The sequence below is a fragment of the Gorilla gorilla genome, chromosome 3 (assembly GCF_029281585.2).
Source record: "Gorilla gorilla gorilla isolate KB3781 chromosome 3, NHGRI_mGorGor1-v2.1_pri, whole genome shotgun sequence".
NCBI classification, from domain to species: domain Eukaryota; kingdom Metazoa; phylum Chordata; class Mammalia; order Primates; family Hominidae; genus Gorilla; species Gorilla gorilla.
Window position 1 is genome coordinate 63,856,751 of NC_073227.2, and position 16,845 is coordinate 63,873,595.

Below are 16,845 nucleotides of genomic sequence, written 5' to 3' on the forward strand. Positions count from 1 at the left end.
CACCAATTTACTGCATTAGTCTGTTTTCATGCTACTGATAAAGATATACTTGAGACTGGGAATGAAAAGAGGTTTGCTTGGACTTACAGTTCCACATGGTTGGGGAGACCTTAGAATCATGGTGGGAGGTGAAAGACACTTCTTACATGGTGGTGGCAAGAGAAAATGAGAAGATGACAAAGGGGAGACCCCTGATACAACCATCAGATCTCATGAGACTTAATCACTACAATGAGAATAGTATGGGGGAAACCACCTCCACTATTAAAATTATCTCCCACCAGGTCCCCCCCCAACACATGGGAATTATGGGAATACAATTCAAGATGAGATTTGGGTGGGGACACAGAACCAAACCATATCAGGTACCCAGAATGCCTTCACTGAAAATCAGTACACTCCAGCTCGTCTTCAGACAATGATTAAAACCAGTAAGGAAAGAACCTGTGTTTTTAGCAAAGGGGTCAAATTGGGCCTGTGTGCTCTTGAGTTTCTGGATAACACCTGTGGAATCTCTTACTGTTTTAGTTGCAAACAGCTTGAATAAATCAAATAATTGCACATTAATATTTCTTGACTAGTTCAAACTTGGCATTACCTTTGGAATGGGATTTTGGATTGAAGAACAGAAGTCATCTTTCTGTATTTTGGCTTGGTCTTGTAGACATTATAGCAACTTGTTTCTTGGATTGATTTCCCTACCCTATGCTGTCAGCCAAAAGATTAGAGGTGGCATAGAGCTCCAGAGTAAAAATGTAGCAAAAATTCAAAATACAATAGCTAAATTCAAGTATTTACTTTCATAACTTCTAATATTTTTGTCCATATCATACCATCCATCCTTCTGAAAATGAGAAACTTATTAAAGCTTTGAGCTGAATGAGTAAAAAGTTAATTATTACATTTGTAAATTACCTTTGCAATATAATAAAGCATAGGTAAAATATGCCTTAATTCAAGAATAAAAGATGTTAACACAGATCATAAAATGGTAATCTGTTGCCAAAGCTAACAATATACTACAGGAACCACAAACTCCTCTTGTTTCCTAAATGTCTTGAGATACTTTGCCCCAGCCTTAGCTCTCTGGCTGACAGTATCTCAGAATGCTTGCCACAGGATAGCTTTCTGTTTTCTTCTAAGCCTATACCAAAAGATCAGCCAATTGATAAGTAACAAAATCATTTCACCAGAGGTCTTAAATTAAAATCAAATGAGGCAAAGGAGGTCCAATTTGTGACCAGTAACCAGTTTAGTCATTGTTTATTAGAGCCAAAATACACTGGTACTTACTAGATGGAGATGTTACTAGGGTTCCTTGTTCTTAGAACTCCCAAGATGGTGGCAGGCTGCTTCCAAGATGGTGGCAAGCCTCTTGTTCTCTGACCTGGGGTTCTTGGCCTCACAGATTCCAAGGAATGGAATCTTGGGCCATGCGGTGGGTGTTACAGCTCTATTAGAGGCCATGGGTCATGGAAGAGAACTGTGGAACCCACAACTAGTGTTCTGCTTGATTATGACAAACCTGGGCACTTAGCCGTGCAGGAACAATGGCAAGCCTTTAGCCCAGTTGGGAGTGGCAATGTGCGCCTCACTGGATCAGGAGTGCAGCAGACACCCTGCTGGATCGGAGGGGTAGAAGTCAGCTGCGGGTCTGCGATGGCAGCAAACAGCAGTGGTGGACAGCAAGCGAAAGCTCAGCTCCAGCCGTAACAAACACGGACCAGAAAAGTGTGCGGTTCCAAGATTTAATAGAGTGAAAACAGAACTCCCATGCAATGGGAGGGGACCCAAAGGGGATTGCCATTGCCAGCTGGAATGCCTGGGTTTATATCCCGACCATTGTCCCTCCCTCTGTGCTCTCAGGCGATAGATGATTGGCTATTTCTTTACCTCCTGTTTTTTGCCTAATTCGCATTTTAGTGATCTCTCTTTACTACCTGATTGGTCGGGTGTGAGCTAAGTTGCAAGCCCCGTGTTTAAAGGTGGATGCGGTCACCTTCCCAGCTAGGCTTAGGGATTCTTATTCAGCCTAGGAAATCCAGCTAGTCCTGTCTCTCAGAGATGTGACAGCTTTTCCCTTTGATATTAAAAACCTAATCTGTAACTCAGACTCAGGATCTAGGACATTTGTAGGTTCACAGTATGAAACTATACAGTTTGAACATGGCAAGGATTGACATGAATGAATTGGGCTTTAGGCAGTTCATTTCCATCTTTGCATTGCTATCCAATAATATTTTTTGTGCTGTAATTGTTTTTCTCATTTTTATCCATTTTTACATTTTTCACCTTTTTAAATTTATCTTTTCCCTCTTTTCATTTAAGACAGGGATCAGATTCAGTATATGCTGTCCCAAAACACTGGCATCTGAGAAAACAGCAGAAGCATTTTACTCTCACCTCTCCCACCTTTCCCCTGAAGTAGGTCAAAAGATCCTCATTGCGAAGTCCCCTCCTTATACCCAGAGAAAGGAAACATCCTTACCTTTGAAGGAACAGGGACACAGGAAAGAATCCAAGTAAGTCTTATTTTATTTATTGTCATTAGAGCATACCTTTTTATCCAATCATACTTCTCCGCGACTATTCACTTTTTCATCAAACTTAGCATAAAAAACACACAGGTTTACCTGTTTATTTTGGTCTTCATTTCCTTGTGAAGGCTCCTATGTCACTTAAAACTAATATTAAACAAATGTTTATGTTTCTCTCTAGTTAAATTGCTTTATGTTATAAGGGCCACAGCGATGAATCTAGTGATGGGTAAAGAAAAGAAATCTTTTCTCCTCTACATAAGCAAATAAGCTAGTACTCACATATATGAAAGAAATCCCTTTTGTACTCTATAATTTATTTTCCTTGAGGAGTGGAAGCTATTATGAAATTACTGAGGCTTAGAAAGAACTGAATGAAAAATTAAGCATTTTCTGCATAAGCAATATGAGAAAGATATTTTCTTTATGATTTTGCCACTAATTCTTAAACACAAATCCAGGCTGGTAATGTTTTCTTCCTCATTAATATTAATTTACTTTGGGGAGCTACACTAGAAACATGGAGAAAATAAGTACACTCAGCCAACCCTATATGTGCTTGCTTCAACTGTAAGTTAACAAACCAAAACCAAAAAATGAGTATCTGCATTGCCTGATGTACCAACATAGACTTAAAATGGCACATAAGACAACTGAAAGATGTACTATATATTAACAGAATCTCTCCAACAAGAAAAACAAAATACTCATTTTGTTTTGTGCTTAAAAGTCAGTCACAAGATGTCTATCTAGTGCTGTCTGAAAAATCTTTACTACAAAGGCAATGCAACTTCTCACAAACTCTCAGTGGTGCTGATAGAACCAGACATGCTGATGGATTATAACAACAGAACAAATCACGAAGTGAGCAGAACAATGGCTCTCTGTTGTTGAAAAAGAAAGGGAAGAAAAGCAAAGTAAGAGACAGGAAGGGAAAGGATGACAGGTAGTCTTGAATACAATGAATTGGTTACAAAAAGATACTTAAAACATGATAATACATTGGATTGTCCAAATTGTGATCAATATTTTTATACTGTTAAAACTGATAATAACTTGTTTCTTTTGTTACACATTGTAGGTATCGTTAATAATCAGAATTATATTAAGTTTTAATATATCAGAATCATATTAAGTTTATGGTGTTTTTCAAAATAAAGTATGTACAAATATATGCAGGGGGACTGTATTGCAAGAAAAAAAAGTCAGTACAAAAGATTAAAACTTTTTTGGTCTGATGTAAAAAGTAGTCCTAACGTATGTAATCACTGACTGGCTCAGTATGATTTGCTTCACAAAAGTGATAATTTAAAAAAATTTTAAATATTTTATATATAATGTTTTTAAGTTATCTATCTGCATGAGAACTACTCAATATTAGCTCTTCTGCCACCCCTCTTACACTGCAAACTTTAATAAAAGCAGTGTTCTAATGTCCTAATACTAGATCTTTTGATATTTTTTAAATAGTTTTATGCTTGGGCAAAATTCACTGAAAACAAACAACATAAAATTTACTCTAAAATTTTTCTTGTCTTTTACAACAAGTACCACTGAGTGTCTGACATTTGAAAATTTTTCTGCTGCCCCTAAAATGTTGCTTAAATATGTCTCCTAAATGAGCAACATATTCTTTGCAGGTTTTTAAGAGAGCTCTCTATTCAGAAAGCACAAATATTAAAGTGTGAATTGAGAAAAGTAATGAAATCCAGTTACTTTGAGTCTAAGTACTCATATATGTTCAAGTTCACCAAAGTTTTGCAGTTTCAAAACACAAGAATAAAATTATTTGTCATGGGGAAATCTGTATTTGTTTTGGCTCTGCTCTACTATTTGGGATGTTGTTGATACCTCTGGGTTCTTTACTATTTATTCTTCCAAATGCATACTCCTAATACAATTTATTAATGCTAAAGAAATTTTGTAGCTTAATCATTTAATATTGTTACAAATAGTCAAGTACTAGCAGTGAGAATAAAAAATGCACCACAAATGTGAGTACCTTGTTGAAACATAATAACAGATATATCCACCAGCAATAAATGCATTAAATTGGGTAGTAGAGAAGTTTCTTATATCACAATCTGAAATATGTATGTCATAAATTCACAATTCTGTGTTTTGCATCATAGAAAACACACTTTTGAAAATTCAAAAGGGATATATCCAAAAGAAGCATTCTTTTGTTTTCTACTCTCTTGCCATGATATCCTGTAATGGCCAGCTTCATCCATGATTTCATGTGTCTGCAGCTATACCACAGTACAAGCCTGTATCATTTCCCTACAAGGAGTAATTATCTTCGATGTTAATCCCTGATGTGACAGCCTATTAAAAGTATTATTTTAATTATTAAATGTACTTTTAAAAATTACAACCTAATTTTTTCAGAAGATGTACCCAATTATGAGTCCATGGCTTGTATGCACTGTATTACTTAAGAATTGACCAGTGCCCTACTTATACCAAAACATCTTCTCCAGTATCCAACAGTGTCTGTACCACTCATGTTAAAATCAGCCTTATGTTATAAGACATAGGATCTCCAAAATGTCACTCAGTTGATAGAAGTTTCAATTTATTGACTGATTAATATCTAATTTATAATAAAGAAGACCTAGTGGAATTGGCTGCAGGTCAGGTAAGAATTTATTTGAAAGAAAATCATGACAAAATTTTGGGAAAATTGAGCTGTCCCAGAAGTGCAGGGTGCAGTGTCTAAGGCAATAGAATGAAAATATTGAGAGAACGAGGTAAAAGAAGATGGAGAAAAGTGAATTAATGAGGCTGGAAAAGAGAAATGCATTAAGTTTACTGAATACATAAAATGTAAGTTAACTTAGTAAATCTAAAAAGGAATGTTCATGCTAACATGACTGTAACACAGAGGCACACTATATAGGAGAGAGACACACAGAAGAGTAGACTGTTTTATATTCTTTTGAATACTGACATGAGAGCAGTGGTGGGTTCTATTTGGTCCCCAGTCCCCTCCTGTTCTGCAACCAGTTTATCCAGCTTCTGATTTCACCAACCAAAATCAGCCCCCAAACTACCACCACATACTTGGCAGCAGCTTCCACAGACCGTGGTGATTTTCACAGATGCCTCCATGACCACCTTCTTCATGATCTCACTTTCATGAGCAGATGATCTTACCTTCTCAGACATTCCCACAAGCTGTTACTGATCACTTACCCACCCATATGAGTAATTTGGGCTAAGATGTTTGCTATTTCTCTGTTCCTTCAGCTTCTCACTTCTCCAGTTCCTCCCACATTTGTATCGCTTTAATTCCTATATTAAGCCTCTCATTTCCAATGCAGCTCGCAATAATTCTGTATTCTTAATTGAATACTGACAAAGTCATTGATACCTGAGATGGAACAGTTTTTTAATTATTCATGTCTCACTATATCCACTTATTTCACAGTACACTCCCACACTTAAACCTGACTCATTATGACTTGCTTTGGCCAATGCACAGAAGCAATTTTAATGGAAGCAGAGGATTGAAAAGGTCTTGAATATATCTGCTTTTTCTCATGAAGCCTTGCCACTGCTATGTTAACATGCAGGTTCTCCTGCAGAAGAATGTGGAAGAGAATGAATTTATGCAAGCCAAGGTTATCCCAGGCAAGTCAGAGCCCAACAAAGCCACCAGCTGACCACAGATGTATAAAGGATGAGATCAGCCAAGCCTCATCTAGATCATCAGAACAGCCAGCCAAAAAGCAGAACCATGAAAAATAACAAATGCTTGTTGCTTTAAGCCACTCATTTGGGGAGAAAGTTGGTATGCAGAAATAAATAACTGATACAGTAAAATAAGTAAAGTTAAAGGGAACACAGCTTCAAGTATAGGCATCTGGAAATAAAGAATGCATATAGAATTAAGGGCATTGGCAAATGCCTCATCTCGGTGGGTTGATTGCCTCATATTGTTGATTGGGACTTGGGGGAAAGATCATGGGTAAGGAAGTTTAAGGTAAAGGCATATGGATGAACTTACAAAAGTAAGCCTAAAGCATGACTATGAAAGTAAGCATAAAGTTGCATGTTGATGTCCATGAGTGAACAATCACCACATAAAAAGCCTAAAAAGAAAAACTGATATAATGACATAGCCAAGTGATCTGAGCCACCTTCTGACATCAGTTGATATCAGCCAGCTTCTGATATTAACTACCCCATTGGTGACACACTGGGCTTATGAATAGACAATCTATGATGATGAAGATGTAGCATATGCATGGGCCCTACAGCATGGACTCCTACTCGCCAAGGCTCTTCTAGCTACTGTTACTGCCCAATGTTCAACATGCCATCAATAGAGACTGAATCAGAGCCCCTAATAAAGTGCTGTCTAGGGTGACCAATAATCCCAGTATGTCTATACCTGAGGATTTTGCCAGGACAGAGGACATTCAGTGCTAAATCCAGTTCATTCTCAGGTAAATTATCCCTTACGAAAACCAAACAACCAATCGGTGGCAAGTTAACTACATTGTAACCCTACAATCCTGGAAAGAGCAGTGAGTGCTCTTAACTGGAATGTTCATAAATATTTGGTTAGGTTTTTCTTTCCTATCCACAGAGCCTCAATTAACTTGCAGAATATTTAAACAAATGTCACATCATCATGCATAACATCATCTCAAACTAAAAGAGCCATTCTGTAGCAAAGGAGGTGTGACGTTGGGCATGTGGACACAGGATACACTGGTCCAACCACATACTGCACCACTCAGAGGCTGCCAGCCTAAGGTAGCATTGAGACAGCATTTTGATTATACAGCTGAGGTGTTAAATTGGAGATGTGACTCTGCAAGGATGGGACACCAAACTCCAGATGTGGTTTTCACCCTAAATCAAGAGCCATTATATGGTGCCATGTCCACAGTAGATAAAATACATATGTCTAGGACAAAGGATGGAGTTAGGAGTGACTTTGCTCATTGTCAATTCCATCAACCCGCTGAAAGAATTCATGCTTCCTATTCTACAACATTAGATTCTAGAATTCTTCGGGTATTCTTCTAAGAGATAGCCTATCAATAGTGTCAATAAAATTTAAGCTACACATGTTTCTCAATGATTTTGAGCTCCTGATGCCAAGGAAAGTAGTCACCAGCCTGGCAGAGATTATTGATTCTGATCACCAAAAGGAAGTAATGAAGCTGAAAAAAAGTATGTTGGGCACCCAGATGATCCAATAGGGCATTTATTAATACATCTTTCCACAATTTTGACTATAACAAGTGCAACAAACCACCCCAAAATACCTAGAGTGTGCTGCCCCTCTGCACAGAAATTTCCTTCCCTCGCTTAGAAACCTAGTGAACTCATATTCATTTTAAATGTTTTCCTTGACACTCTTAGTAAAGGATCTCTTTCTCCACTACTCTGACAACTTTAAGCATTTATACTAAACATTAACACTGTCATTTTTTATTTGTATGTGCATTGCTCTTCTATAACGGTAAGCAATTTAAATTGAAAAATAGGCATTATTCCCCTTTCAGTTCAGGATTTAGAATTGTTCTTGATAAATACATGATGATCAGCAAATACGTGTTAAAGGAATAAAAAGGAGGAAGGATTGTCACTTTTTCTCTGAAATATTTGCTTTACCCCCACCCTATTCTTTATCAAGCATGCAGAGCTCTATTGTTTTCTTTGTAAGGAAAAGAATCTTCTCTTCTGCTGAATTCTAAGCAATTGGCATGCAAGAGATTTTTTGCCTTTCATCTCCTATATTTAGGAGAGTGCATCACTCAGATTAAATGCTTAATACATATTGAATGAAGGAATAAAAATATTAAATTTCCTACTGTTACTGCCTTAAAGCAAAACTAAAAGCATAACATAGTAATATCAAAAAGACTTGTTAGAAAACCCATTCACACTTGACTTTTTAAAAATATCTGTCAAGATGATTATTTTAAAAGAATCTGAAAATCTTAGAAATACTAAGGAAAGGATGTATGTTTTAAGTCATTGAGAGTTGTGTTTCAACCTCAGTTTTGATGCTAGTCATGTGAATTCTGGATTTCATTATACACTCTAAGCTTCTATTTCCTCATTTTTAAAACAAAGATAAACATCTACTTTGCAAGAATTTTATGAAATTTAAATGAGAAAATGAATTTTAAAACAGGTTAATACACAGTAGACACTTGGTAAACAATAGCCACTATTATTTTTTCATTGTTTTTAATATCATCATCATCATTAATATAAACCTGCTTGGAGCTCACACACTACCATAGTTAATATTGCTGTTTTTAAAAGGATTCTCCTTAAATTTGGACAAGTGGAAGGTCATACGGATTGTGGTAATTTGTGATTCTTAAACAGGCAATTGAGAATTCTTTTCCCTCTTACAACAAACACATTTCCATCTTTCCAGTACTGTCAATGAAAAATATTTTTTTTCCTTGAAATCTAAGTCCTTCACGGAATGTCCTATTAAGCTATGTCGTCAGCCCGGCGCAGTGGCTCACGCCTGTAATCCCAGCACTTTGGGAGGCCAATCGCGCCACTGCACTCCAGCCTGGGCGACAGAGCGAGACTCCATCTCAAAAAAAAACAAAAGCTATGTAGTCAAAAGACTGACCCAGACCCATTTTGGAAGTATTCTTTCCCTATTTGTTTACGAAGAAGTAAAGATTCTTCTTCTTCTTTTTTTTTTTTTTTTTTTACCATTTTAGAAAACACTAACATGTTATTGTCTCATGTGTTCATGTAAAGAGACCACCAAACAGGTTTTGTGTGAGCAACAAGGCTGTTTATTTCATCTGGGTGCAGGCGGGCTGAGTCCAAAAAGAGAGTCAGCGAGGGTGGTGGGATTATCATTCGTTCTTATAGGTTTTGGGATAGGCGGTGGAGTTAGGAGCAATATTTTGTGGGCAGGGGGTGGATCTCAGGAAGTACATTCTCAAGGGTGGGGAGAATGCAAAGAACCTTCTTATGCGTGGGGGAGATTAGAAAGAATCTTTTTAAGGGTCGGGGAGATTACAAAGTACATTGATCAGTTAGGGTGGAGCAGAAACAAATCACAATGGTGGAATGTCATCAGTTAAGGCTATTTTCACTTCTTTTGTGGATCTTCAGTTGCTTCAGGCCATCTGGATGTATGCATGCAGGTCACAGGGCATATGATGGCTTAGCTGGGGCTCAGAGGCCTGACAATTACCATATATAACATACTCCTGCATTTTATCTCATAGATTTTCTGGGACAGAGTAAGCACCCATTGTCCATTTACTTACTTGTATTTATTTTAATCTAAAGGAATTCAGAACATATCATCCCCAAATATGCCATTTTGGCACATTAGTTATTTTGAGCTTAAAAAATTGAGAACCAGCCAACACAGTAAAAAGTTCTTTACCTCCCCCTCAACTGCCTAAAATATAAATTTCTCCTTTGTAAAGGAAATGTACATCTATTTTAAATTTTTCATTAGTAAAAATATCAGTACTAGGAAAAAAATCTATTCTGAGATAAGTTTATCACCTGAAAGACTTTTATCTTCATAACAATGCAATTTTTATTCATCATCTTCCTCCCTTCACCTTCCTGTAACTTGCCTTCACCACGTTCCAGAAGCACCAAACCAGTTATTTTCTGTAGCTCAGGATGCTATATAAGCCTCAATTAACCGGCCTTTTCTCATATGAACTTCTGTGCATATACACATAAAATTGTTTTTCTCCTGTTAATCTGTCTTATGTCAATTTAATTCCTAGACCAATGAACCATTTTTCATCCCTTTCAAAAAACCAACAAAAATATATAACTCTCATGAAAATAAATTAAAACCATCCAAATGAGAATATGCAAAGACTGTTTATTTGGAGCTTGCCATAAAGCAAGGGAGTCAGCCACCATCAATTGCTTTTGGCAAAGATTCAAAGTCCAGCAGGGGAGTGAGAAATCTTCAAAGTGAAATTGTAGGTTGTTGGCCTTGGGTAGCTGGAGGCAGGCTAACTAGAAGTGAAGGTACCTATTTGGCTCTCTATGGTTAATTCCGAACGGGAACCAGAAGCAAAATTAGGGAAGCTGTTATTTACTGATCAAGTCCTGACCATTTTGCACAGTTTGTGGTTTGGCTTCCTGAACCAGTTGTTACAGAGTTTGCAGATTAGAATTTTATTTTTACATATGGTCTGGCCATTGTTGGTGTATATATTCAATTTCTCCCTCTTTTTCTCACATAGAAAGAGGACCCGCTCAGAATACTAGCATTTATTTGCATGCTGGTCCACACTTATAAAAATGAGTTTCAAAATATATTTATAAATTCAAATATATTTCTACACTAGAATTAAAGCATACTTTTTTCTTTCTTTCTTTCTTTCTTTTTTTTGAGACAGTCTCACTCTGTCACCCAGGCTGGAGTGCAGTGGCGCCATCTCGGCTCACTGCAACCTCCACCTCCCAGGTTCAAGCTATTCTCCTGCCTCTGCCTCCCGAGTAGCTGGGATTACAGGCACACACCTCCACGCCCAGCTACTTTTTTTTGTATTTTTAGTAAAGACAAGGTTTCACCATGTTGGCCAAGCTGGTCTCAAACTCCTGACCTCAAGCCATCCACCCGCCTCAGCCTCCCAAAGTGCTGGGATTACAGGCATGAGCCACTCTGCCCGGCCTGAGTAAAAGCATACTTTAAAAAAAAATTGTGTATAGATTTCTATGTGAAATAGATATATTTGTATTGACTTAAGCTTTATGTTGTTGTTTGTTTTGGGAGGAGTCTCAATAATGCCCAAGAGGAGATCAGAGATCTTGAATTGGAGATATTTTAAGGACAATTTTGAAAACCAAGATGAAAATACTTTAAAGGTTACCATTGACAGAGTAGGAGCATCACCATCTTGGACAAGCCCCTCATTCTAAAGTTCACCTTAATCAAAAACCCCCCTAAATCCAAGAGGTATCAGCTAAGGTCAGCACAAAAATAAACCACAACTAACATCTCCAACCAGAAACATTCCAAACTCCTCCTCAGCCAGACACATGCTAGCCCAGAAATAACCCCTCTCTGGCAGGGAAGGTTTCAGCCTCAAGATAACCCCCTCCAGCCGGAAAGATGTCAGCCCCAAGATAACCTCCCCTCTACCCAGACACATTCCAACTCTGCCATAAGCTTCCCTCACACAGAAACATTCCAAGTTTGTGATAAGCCCCCTCATCCTAAAACCAATATACACTCTTAGTCTGTAAGAGAAGGTGCTCCTGACGGAAATCGACCAGAAGACCCTCTCAGGTTTATTTTCTCTAAAATAAATGTGTCTTTAACTGTTGAGCTGCATTTCATGTTTCTTCTCTCTTTCTTTAACTCTTACAACCATAACTAGCAGAAACCTGATAGTTTACTATCGGTGTTCCTTACACATTGATTACAACCCCCAAGAGAAGAGCAATCTTACTGTGAAATTGTTTTTTTTTTAACTGGAAATAATTAAATCTGATATATAAAATAATTCATGAGCCATACAAGGTCTTCAAAAGCAATTTTGTTACCTGAATAAATTATTTTTATCTTTAGGAAGGGTTCACAACAAATTCTAAAGTATGCATAAAAATAATTTCAAATAAAGACATGATTCTGCATTCTTACACTTGCTTTACTCTGGGTAAAACAAAAGTTTTCAATATAGCATCATGTTACCTTTAAGAAGTTGAAAAATAATCAACTTCTGAATAAGAAATTATTAAAGAAAAGTTTATAGTACAATTTCTTGATTTAAAGAAGGATCTGCTTTAAGTACAAATGTTTAATATAAGTTAAATAAATTGTCTTCTTCAAACCATTTTTTCATTATTTCCAATAAATATTTATTGAATACACAAAAGAAGACAAGACTGAGGATGAGAGCTCAAACAAGACCATCATACATAATATATTTTGCCTGAACTACATTTTATTTTTTTATTTTTTTCTTTCATCATTGAGATTTTATAGGTTGAGGACCAGTACAGACATTTCAATTTGTACACAATTCTTAACATACGTACCGAAAATCTAAAAGGCTATGTATTGTAATTCTTTTTTAAAGTTATTCCAGTGACTTTCCCTCTTAAAATTTGGAAGCAAATTTTCCTTAAAGGCTATCAAGTACCAGTACCTTCACATGTTGATAAGCTGTTAAATACGTCCCACCAATTCACAACTGAATAGCATATACACGACATATTCACATTTTTAATCTTTCACAGCACAGTAACAAAGTTATTAGGAAATCAGGACTACCACAACCAAAGATGTTACAGAGTGCACACATTTCTCACAGGGAGAGCCATGATCAAGGAGTAGTTTTCTTTGGGAAATAATTCTACTACAAAACATAGGAATAGAAGTAATTTAAAATATTCAAGACATTAAATGCAGGACATACTCTATATTGCCATTTAACCTGCTCTGTATTATAGGATATAAAAACTAACCTCCCCAGCTATGGAATGTTAAGCTGACACTCAAGACAGCCAAAGCCTCCCATAATTCAATATCCCACAGTATTTTCTGGTTGTACCAAAAAATAAACAACCAGCAAATAATTTCACCTCTTAAAAAAAAAAAAAATTTACACTTAAATAATGGGATGAGGTGTGATTCCCTCCTTCTTAAAAATGTTCCTAGAGCTACTAAAAACTTGCATTTACAGAATAGTTGATAAAAAATATTCCTCTGGATTGTACAAGAAGGGAGACAGGTACAGCTGATAAGACATGGTATACGATATTAATCAGACTTGGCTTCTTTCTCTCCTGCTTTATCAGAGGCTGGACTCTCCTCAGTTTTCGTTTCCCCGTTTTCTGCAGGTAAATCTTCAGTTTCTTGGTTAGCCACTTAGGCCTGTTTTCCCTTTGCTCCCCTTTTCCCTTTTGTTTGCACCTTTTTGTCTGAAGATTTATCTTTCCCTGCTGCCCTTTTCAGCTTCTTTTCCACTTTTGCAGGAGCAGGTTTAGCTAACAACCGCTCTGATCTCCTCTTGGGCTCCTCCTTGGCGGCCCCTTTGTCAGAGCTGACCTTCCTCTTGGGCATCCTGGCAGCGGGGAGGGCATGTGCCAGGTTCCTGCGGGCGGGGGCGCACCTAGAGCCTTCGCGAAGCTGGGCTGCAGCTCCTCCCGCCGCCCGAGCTGCTGAGACCCACTGCCTTAGCTACATTTTGAAAACTTGAACCAACATTTCAAAATCAGGACATTTCATATACAAGTCTGGATTTCAGTCTTCCCTTGAACAACCAGGGCCTACATTTGCGTAGATCAGCTCAACAAAGGAGGCAGAGAAGGGTATGTGATGTTCACCACAGCTCTGACAACTCCCCAGTGAGACTCTGCCTCTCTCAATTGTCCTGCCACCATTTTTATCTCCATATAAATACGTTTTATACCTTCATGTCTATAAAGAATTGAAAAGCAAAAGATAGACCAATAAAGCATCACCTTTTAAGAAAAAGGGAAAAATATATTTTCCCTTTTAAATTTCAACAGCCTTCTTTAATTTAAATTAAATATCCAAAGACTTTCTGTAATAAAGAAGACAAAATCCAGCCCACTTCAACTGCTTATAAAGGTTGAGTATTAGGCGGTGGTTCACACATATAATCTCAATGCTTTGGGATGCTGAAGCTCCAGAGGATCACTTAAGCACAGGACTTCAAGACCAGCCTGGGCAACAAAGCAAGACCCAATAAATAAATAAATAAATAAATAAATAAATAAATAAATAAATAAATACAGTTAGTAAAGCAAGACCCAATAAACAAATAAGTAAAAAAGAAAGAAAGAAAGTTAGCCAGGCATGGTGGCATGCACCTGTGGTCCCAGCCACTCCAGGGGCTGAGATGGGAGGATCGTTTGAGCCTGGGAGGTCAAGGCTGCAGTGAGCTGTGATCTAGCCACTGCACCCTAGCCTGGGTAACAGAGTGAGACCCCCTCTCAAAAAAAAAAAAGAGCAAAAAAGCTTGAGTATTTCTTATCCAAAATGCTTTGTACCACGAGTATTTCAGGGTTTCTTGGATTTTGGAATGTTTGTATATATGTAATGAGATATCTTGAGAATAGGAACTGAGTGTAAACACAAAATTCTTTAGATTAACATACACCTTATAAACACAGCCAGAAGGTAATTTTATACACTATATTTTGATAATTTTGTGCATGAAACAAAGTTTGTGTACACTGAACCATCAGAAAGCAAAGGTGTCACCATCTAAGCCACCCATGTGGACAATCTGTGGTTGTTTGGCATCACCATCACTCCTGACTCTGAACTTATATGCTATCAATAAGCAATCATTTTCTTATTCACATATAGGTGTTTAAGTAAAAAATATGACATATCATTAATACAGTGAAAAAATAATGTGTTCGGGCTAACTAAACAGTACAGTAGCATCATCAGAATACCTCTATGAGCTGTTAAACAACAGCAACCATAAACAACAGCAGACTGAATAAACTGTGCATTGTGCACCTGTGTTTTCACTGCAACCTGTCACATGAGGCCAGGTGTGGAATTTTCTACTTTGTGGCATCATGTTGGCACTCAAAATGCTTCAGGTTTTGGAGCATATTGGATGTCTGATTTTCAGATTAGGGATACTCAACTGGTATTATTATTCTGGCCCCTGCAAATTTTTCAGTAGGTCCCCTAGTATGTCATGCCAGGGACTATGCGAGTTCCTGGGAATAGCACTGTAACACATTCTTGAGTGGGTCCTTGACTCCATTGAGTTTATAATCTAGTAGGAGGAAGGCTATGAAGAATTCTAATAAAGTAAAGCAAGCAATCACAACAAACCTTCCTCTTTAACTTATCAAAAATGGAAACTTTGAAGAGCTGCTCTTTAATAAATCATTGGAAAGCACCAGGACCCAGGTGTTTTGACTCAGCCTCATTTCAGACTGAGATCTGAGGCCATGATACCTCATGCGCCTATATATGCTGATAATCACCATTACCTGTACCATTCTTTACATTCTCTCATCTACACAATCATCTTCAACTCTCTCTCATCCACTTCAGTCTTACAATTTGTGATCAGCAAACTCCCCTGTAACTTCCACCTCTTCTCTGAATGTTCTTATCAGTGGCCGAGTTCCATTAATCCTGGCTTCCTTTTGTGTAAATTCTTCTGCTGAACTGCTTTTAACAGAAAGTCCTTTTATTCTTTCTCAGCCTACAAACTTCAGGACAATGTGATGTGATAGGTGTCCTCCTTTCTTCTTACTGCCATATCCAATTAATTAATTCCCCCCGTACTTTTGAGAAAATTAATGCTAAAGCCTTTGCCCTCCATCTATAAGAGTGACACCCTTTCTTATGTCTTAATGCCTTCTGCTAAGCTACTACTCTTTATCATTTGTTGAAGATTTCTCTCAGGGCAAAGAATTTCTCCCCACCTCACTATCATTATCAGCTATTTCAACATTAACATAGAAGAAGTGGCCACACCCTCATATCTTTGGTTCTTGAACTCTCATCTCTACCTTACATACCCATTCCCACACTCAGCTTTGATTTCATTACAAACTGAATCAAATATAAAATGTGGACTTCAGACATTACAATATTCAACCCTTCTTTAACTCTCTTGCTATAACTTTGTTTCATGCACAAAATTATCAAAATCTTCTTTAACTCTCTTGCTATAACTTTGTTTCATGCACAAACTTTGTTTCATGCACAAAATTATCAAAATATAGTGTATAAAATTACCTTCTGGCTATGTTTATAAGGTGTATGTTAAACTAAAGAATTTTGTGTTTACACTCGGGTGCTATTCCTAAGATATCTCATTACATATATACAAATATTCCAAAATATTGGCCCTTTCCTGGTTTTGTTTCTTTTACTGTCCAGTTTAATTAAAGTATGCCATTATAATCACTCATTTGCAAATACTCAACTCTTTTGCCCTTTTTACCACCATTGTATAATTTAAGAAAATTCTTATTGAATTCTAACTTATACCATTTTTCTCCCTGTAATTGAGAACCAGAATATTCTAGGAAAAAGAAAATCATACAACTGGGTATTTTCACATTAAAGTCAAAATCAAAGACTTCAGATGAGCACAAAACAAGTATATTTGAACTCCTATGATGTCTCCCTAGTGCATTTGTTTTCCAGCATTCTGAGATGATATATCATGCCCTCTCCACTTTTTTTTGTTGTTGTTTGAGACACAGTTTTGCTCTGTCACCCAGGCTGGAGTGCAGTGGTGAAATCTCGACTCACTGAAACCTCCGCCTCCCGGGTTCAAGCAATTCTCACACCTCACCCCCCAAGTAG

General features: G+C 37.3%; 1 long non-coding RNA gene and 1 pseudogene across 1 annotated transcript in view; one reads left to right on the forward strand and one right to left on the reverse strand.

Moving 5' to 3' along the window:
- LOC109026549 (uncharacterized) overlaps window positions 1-6,385 on the forward strand; it is a 55,359-nt gene extending 48,974 nt beyond the window's left edge. The window contains exons 2-3 of the long non-coding RNA XR_010133226.1: window positions 2,329-2,522; window positions 6,116-6,385. This is a non-coding gene — a long non-coding RNA (uncharacterized lncRNA). The remainder of the gene's footprint in view (window positions 1-2,328; window positions 2,523-6,115) is intronic.
- Window positions 6,386-13,287: 6,902 nt separating this feature from the next.
- Window positions 13,288-13,590, reverse strand: LOC101149367 (non-histone chromosomal protein HMG-14-like; annotated as a pseudogene).
- Window positions 13,591-16,845: the final 3,255 nt, after the last annotated feature.